Source organism: Photinus pyralis, unplaced genomic scaffold (assembly GCF_008802855.1).
Source record: "Photinus pyralis isolate 1611_PpyrPB1 unplaced genomic scaffold, Ppyr1.3 Ppyr1.4_LG4, whole genome shotgun sequence".
Taxonomy (NCBI): domain Eukaryota; kingdom Metazoa; phylum Arthropoda; class Insecta; order Coleoptera; family Lampyridae; genus Photinus; species Photinus pyralis.
This window is the reverse complement of record NW_022170511.1, coordinates 48,768,272-48,775,263: the sequence shown is the minus strand read 5'-3', so window position 1 is coordinate 48,775,263 and position 6,992 is coordinate 48,768,272. Positions and strand designations below refer to the sequence as shown.

The following is a 6,992-nucleotide window of genomic DNA, read 5'->3' as shown; positions in this document are numbered from 1 at the left end:
GCGCGTTATGTTTATAACGGTAAAGTGGAGAGAAAGAGTGGAATGAAGCATTAGAAACATTAGGCAAATTAATAGGCATACATTCAAAATTTGAAAAAAATACATAGTTTTGCCATTTCCAGTGCTCATCTTTAACAAAATAAAAAAAATTTGATTGTGGATGGGTAACATGTGATCAAATGTCTAATCAGAAAAAAACCATGGTTTGTTTTGGACGGGTGCATTCAAATTACATTGATATTTTTCATTATATGAATTTATCTCAGCCTTCGAGGGTCGGACACGTTGGGCAATTGCTGCACAGAGGGCCAGATCCGTAACATCTGTTTTTACCGGTTCGACCCCTGAGCCTTCGGTTTCCTGTTATGAGGATCAGGCAGAACAACCGCAATTAGATGTAATGAATATTTTGGGAAATAAAAAGGCGGATCAAAATCTCAAAGGAGGCAGCATTCACACCGATTGAGTGACTAGGTGGATGGAAATCTTGCGTCTTATCGACAAAGACCGTGAAGAATTGCTAAACCAGTACCACGCGCCCCAAAATTGTTGTGAGATCTGCCCTCCAATTTTAACTAATCTGTCCACTGCCTTCAAGAGCGTTGCCAGAGAAAGGGAGGAAAGGACAGCTGCCCCCTTCTAGAAATTAAAAAATGTTGTAAAATACAAAGTAACCAAAGTCAAAGGTCAATTGACTTTATTGGTCGATAACTTCTTATTACAATTGTTCTGGTTATCGAGGTAAGACAGTACAAGAGTAAAACTTTATGGGTCTGCACTATACCTACATTTAATAATTTTTGTTATCCTTTAGATGTCAATTTGCCCCTCCCAGGGCCACCAGCTGGCGTCTGCTTTGCACACATTTGTGTCAATCCTTCCTCGACGCCTGAAAAATTCATAGAGATTTTTAGCGATGTCGCAAGGATCTTATGTAACTTGCAACACTACGAATCCTTACTCCGCAGAAGTTTAATTATAAATTACGTGAACGAATCCTTTAAGGAGGCAGTGGCTGAGGGTAATATTGACACCTACTTGTTTGGATCTGATTTGGAGAAACGCCTTCAAAACGCAAAGGTCATGGAACGGTCTAGATAAGATCTCAAGAAGAAGAAAAGTGACAATAAACCCTCCAAAGGTACAAAAAACCTCACATACAATTTGTGTTGAAGAAGACCCTAGATTTACAAGTCTCAGCAGCAGCATCGAGGCAGACATTAGTTCAAGAATCATCCAACGGAGATACAGAGGCCCCGTCGCAGGAATTACTTAACCCAATCTCGACTTGTATAGATGAAACTGTTTTATCTTGGATAAAGGGCTCTAAAACTCCTGGTGTTCAAATACAATTTCAACGGAAAATTCCTTCGGAACCTCGATGGTGGCATGGGGAAAAGTTGGCCATTAGGAAGAATATTGATGCTTTGTTACTTGCGGAAGGTGCTGTATCCAGAAGCACCCCTTGCAACGGACAATTCGTTTCAAGAATTTTCTTAGTTCCAAAAAAGGTTGTTCAACAGTCAACAGGTTGTATCAAATTTAAGGAAATTAAATTTATTTGTTATCGCCGTAAAACGAGTACAAAAAGCAATGCATCTCAAAATCGAAGACATCAAGGTTGCTTTAAATTTATTAGAAGATGATTTTTCATGGCCTCTCTGGATTTAAAAGAGGCCTGACACCTTGGTACCTGTTCACGTCGAAGTTTCCCTTTGAGGGGATCCTTTACCACTTTAACTGCCTTCCTTTTGGTCTTACTTCTGCCCCATATGTGTTTAGGAAATTAATCAAACCTGTTGTTTCTCATTTGAGGGCAAAATGTTTTTTATCATTCGTCTACAATACAATTTTTAGAAAAACCTGGATTTATTATTAACTTTGAAAATAGTGAATTGCAATTTGTAGATTTTTAGTTCTATTATTAAGTCTGGTAATGACTATCGAACTTCCTTCTGGTAAAAAAGCAAAAATAATCTTGGAATTAACACAATACCTAAGAGAGAAATGCAAAATCTAGGTTCTCAAGCTTCTCTCTAGTTGCATTAGCATGAGGTATGACTGGGTTTATAGTAAAGTTTTGAAAGTGGAGAGAGCCTTGGCACGTTTGGGTAGCTATGATAAAATCATGGTTCTCCCGTACAATGTAAGGGAACACCTTATTTGGTAGAAACATGTTTTATGTGCTTCCTTCAATTATATTAAACTACCAAAATTTTCTTTGGCAACTGGAGTTGCTTGCTGCCTTTCTGGGGTCACTAGGTCAATAGGATGGGCGGTACCCAAAGTAAGAATGGCGAGACTAGCTAAAGGAATCTGGCAATGGAGCGAAGCTAGAGGACTATGGATTAACGCTTTATATATTCCCTCACGATCTAATATTTGAGATATCGCTTCCTGTAGGTTACAACTTAGATTTTGTCCTTTTTAACATTAATCAAAACGCCAGGAAGAAACAAGAGACAACTGTTTTCACATCTTCCTTTTTATTGTGACAAAAATCTTCTCCTCACCTACCCTGTGTTGCGGTATAGTTGCTTTCAAATCAATGGCATCAGCGAAGATCGTGGAGAAACCTGTCTTACCGACTTTTTTTTTTAAATTTTAAATGTATGGCGCGTTATCATACAATTATGATTAAACTTCACTAAGGTACGTTTAATCATTTAAATTAACCAGCAAAGAAGTTTTTGTCCAGCAAATTGTGTTACACAAATATCATGCAACCATTACCCGGTTTAAATACAGGTTCGCGTATGGATTTGTATAAGAGCCTGTTGGTTAAAAACATACCTATCAAATAAAATAAAAATAACATTGTGGCAACAATGCCCGAACACTGCCCTAGAGTTTTTATAATCCGTTTAAAGGATACCTGTCGCCCATATTTGTAAGAAGTGAAAAAAATATACTCCACAAAGGACCCCTGTGGAACATTAGTGCGCAAAGAAAGTTAAAATCAAGATTGTGCACAAAATATTGAACTTAATACTACGAATATAGAAATGAAACTACGGGAAGATTAACAAATGTCATCCATATAATAGGTAAGCAATGAGAAGATAAATTTATTTATCTGTAAAGCAAGTAAATAAAACCGTTATATGCACACGACCAATAAGTAATTCCTTTGTCAACTGAAAAAAGGAGGTTAGTCACTACGATACTAAATCAAAATATCCTACCGGTGAATTATGAAGTTTTCCCTACATCCCCTATGAGTCCGTCTACCACCATTACATGGTACTTGTATTATGCTATTGCTCATTTGAATATGATTTAAATCAGACAGTGTCCGATTTATTGGCGATAAAGAGTCACTCTGGACCGCAGTGATTAACAAAACAGTACAACACACTAGACTGAGAAGCATTTTTAATTGAAAACTGATGAGGATCAAAGTGTACTGGAGCTAAATGCGCCTTTTAGGTTTATATAATGCTTTAGTACCGAGATGTTAACACACATGGTAGCGGGAAAAACCGCAATATCTGCAATAATATTAACACTTGATAAGCGGTCAACAGAATGTGAAACTTTAAATATCCAAACTTTGCTCTTGTTGTATTTACTATTTCATTAGTCTATTTATCTTAAGGCGTCTATGATATAAAACAAATTTTCTAAGCGGAGTATGTAAAGTTTATTTGGATACGTAGGTTTACCTTTAAAATTCAAAAAAAGAATAATTTTTCTCTATTTACCCTTGATTAGAATTTGTCATAAATGACTACTGGCTAATAAGGTTCCTATTAACCATAAATGCGTTTTGCTGCATTATCCGATAACAAATCCGTTAGTTTCATATCGAACAAGTTTAGAAGCTCACTGCGTCGAAAGTTGTATAAACCAAACATGCCATCGGGTTTACTAAGAAAAAGTACTACCAAATTTAGAGGAACCATCGCTGATTAAGATGGACAATGCTAATTTTCACAGTAGCTTACTGGAAAACCTTCCAAATTCATCCTGAAGCAAAACACAACTACAGACATGTCTACAGCTCAAAAAAGTTGAGTTCACAAGTGATGCATAAATAGTAGAAGTGCTGGAGATTGTTGGCAAGCTTTGTTTCCTTACATTCCATGCGGTATGGTTTGATCGTAGGAATACTTTTAGTTTTGAGACTAAAAATTTATTATTTTAGAAACAAACCCTATACGATATTTTTAACCAGTGCCAGTACCAGTAACTTTTGTTGAAGAAGTAACTGTTTAATAAAATCAATAACTCTGTCTATTATGTTTTCTAGTGAAAAAAAGTTTTACATGGTGGGATGTTTCATTGCATCCAACCCTTCTGTAATAGGAATTGGTCTTAATAAGCCCAAAAAATACAATTATATATAAAATTAAACCATAAAGTGTTACACAGCATTGAATGAATTTAAGATACAATTTGGAACATCAAGGACGTAGTAAAACAATCAGCATTGAATTCAGAGTAAAAGTGATTAAGGAATATGATTTCGGAATATCAGGGACCTATTTAAAAAAATGAAGTTGATGATGGTTCCGCAAAGACAAACCGTCGGATAGAAAAATTAACAACTTCACCTTAAAGCGCATTAAAAGTCGCAGAAGTGACATTGGTTTTTCTCTAGCGCCAGAAAAAAATAATTCGTAAAGTAGAAAAATCCGATTTTTTCAAAATATTTCAAAATCCAACAAATTTTTCCGGGCTTTCCAAACGCTACCTTTTTAAACCTTTCATTATGCAATTTTTCTTTCATTTAACCAAATTCGTTAATAATTTTTTTTATTTAAGAATATTTGATTTTTATTCGAAGACCATTTTAGATATATGGATGTAATTACAAACGCATAATTTGTCCGTGAAGGCAAAAGAGATGGTTTCCATTATACAATTTTAATTTCTCAATATTGAAATTTGTTTTTCTGAGCATCCTGTATGCACTTTTTGAAAAGTTGTTACATATTGCTTAGGAACGTATCTTATTATCATTGTATTATTTTTAAAAAGCATGGGCCTACCTTGATTAGATATAGCAAAAGGTATCTTTTATTTTGAATTGTTCAGCTTTATTAGCGCATTTTTGCAAAAATTTTTTTTTGTAAAAAGTAGCTTTTAATCTCACTTTGGCTGGCTGACTGGCTGGCTGGCTGGCTGGCTGGCAGTAAATGCGCGCCCGTAGAAAAACGCTTGTAAAAAGACAAGGAGTGTACATGTAACTATCGGGGCCGTGTAATTAAGAACGTTAGGGATGGGGCTACAAGATTTGGAGTCGACGACATCTGGACGCCATCCCCGAGCGTATTATACTAACCTGGAGATTTTTCAGTTTTTATCTATCTTCTTCTACAGTTTTTCTCCGATTGTTTTCAAATTGGTGTCGTCGGGAAGATCTTGTCAACGCGCACAACTCCTGCGTGGCGGAATTTTGTTTTTTTTCCCTAGGGGCGAAATAAACCACCTTTTGCGCGGCGCGCTTCGAGGGGTAGTCGACTTTGGGCGCCCAAAAGTTTCTTACAGCGCGAATCGCGGTCTCTCTTTCTCGTGTCACTAATAGAAGGTCGAGCTATGTGAAGTACCCAAAAGTTGAATACGATTTTATGCCGGGATTTTAGCGAAATCTACCAAAATGTGAATTACGAATGAACGGGACGTCGGAACTGTGTATCGACAAAGGGAATGTGGTAACCCCCGACGAGATCTTAAGCCCGCTTGACATGGAGCAATAAAAATTGCAATTGCATGCAAGTTGCAAGACAAATTGCGAAAGGCATGCGCAGTTCAAAGCCAGCTGATCAATTGCTGCAAGAGACTTGCATGCAATTTTTATAGGACCAGTGCTATTTTTCTTGCATGAATCGTGCAATTCTAGGGATAAATCTAGTTGTTTTTGTGGCACCAACCTAGTAAAATACAGCGGCGGCAACTGTGATGCTGAGAGACGCAATCATTACTTGTTTTTACTAATCTTATTTATTCTTGTAATTTTCATGTTTCTTCAAGCAATCAAAATTTAATTTTCATTTGAGGTTAACAACTTTGTTGACAAATCCATATGTTTCTTCTGTTGGCAGACATGTGGCAATTGAAATAGAATTGCACCATGTCAAATACCATGCAATGCTTATTGCATGCAAGGATTTGACCTTGCAATTTCTTTCTGCAAGTTCTTGCGCGTAGTATTGCTCCATGTCAAGCGGCCTTTACTGATGGTGGAGTCAAAACTTCAAACGCGAATTGCGAGTGCACGGTAAGTGAGAAAATGGTACCGACAAAGTGAACGTGGTAGCTTTCGCCAAGATTTTATTAATGGTGGAGTCAATATTGGCTAATAAAACACTGATCTGCCACACAAAAATGCGCTGAAGTCCCTTCGATCTCACACGTGGACTTTGATAATTTTTAGCGCATTTTTGCAAAAAATTTTTTTTGTAAAAAGTAGCTTTTAATCTCACTTTGGCTGGCTGGCTGGCTGGCTGGCTGGCTGGCTGGCAGCAAATGTGGGCGCGTAGAAGAACTCTTGTAGAAAGGCAACGGGTGTACGTGTATCTACAGGGCCGTGAAATTTGTCAACCTTAGGGGCATGGCTACATGATGTGGGGTTGGCGACATCTGGGCGTCATCCTCGAGCGTAGTATACTAACGTGAAGGTTTTTCAGTTTTTTCCTATCTTTTACTACAGTTTTGGTCCGATTCTTTTCAAATTGGTGTCGTCGGAAAGATGTTGTAAACGCGCACAACTCCTGCGTGGCGGAATTTTGTTTTTTGTCATAGGGGCGAAATTAACGACCTTTTGCGAGGCGGCGCGTGCGTCTTCGAGAAGTAGTCAGGCGCCTTTTACCTTCCGTTGCGAACTCACGCGGTTTAACGTTTCGTGAATCTCGAATCGCTGTCTCTCTTTCTCGTGTCGCCAATAGAAGTGAATTGCGAGTGAACGGGACGTCGGAAGTGGGTACCGTAAAAGAGAATGTGGTGCGACACGATCTCACTGATGGTGGAGTCAAATCTTCAAACGCGAA

General features: G+C 37.7%; 1 long non-coding RNA gene across 1 annotated transcript; it reads right to left on the bottom strand.

Moving 5' to 3' along the window:
* Positions 1-3,020: 3,020 nt before the first annotated feature.
* LOC116169303 lies at positions 3,021-3,475 on the bottom strand. The gene is made up of 2 exons (XR_004144929.1): positions 3,186-3,475; positions 3,021-3,137 (listed from the first exon to the last, which is right to left on the bottom strand). It is a non-coding gene; the product is annotated as an uncharacterized LOC116169303 (long non-coding RNA).
* Between the last annotated feature and the right edge of the window lie 3,517 nt (positions 3,476-6,992).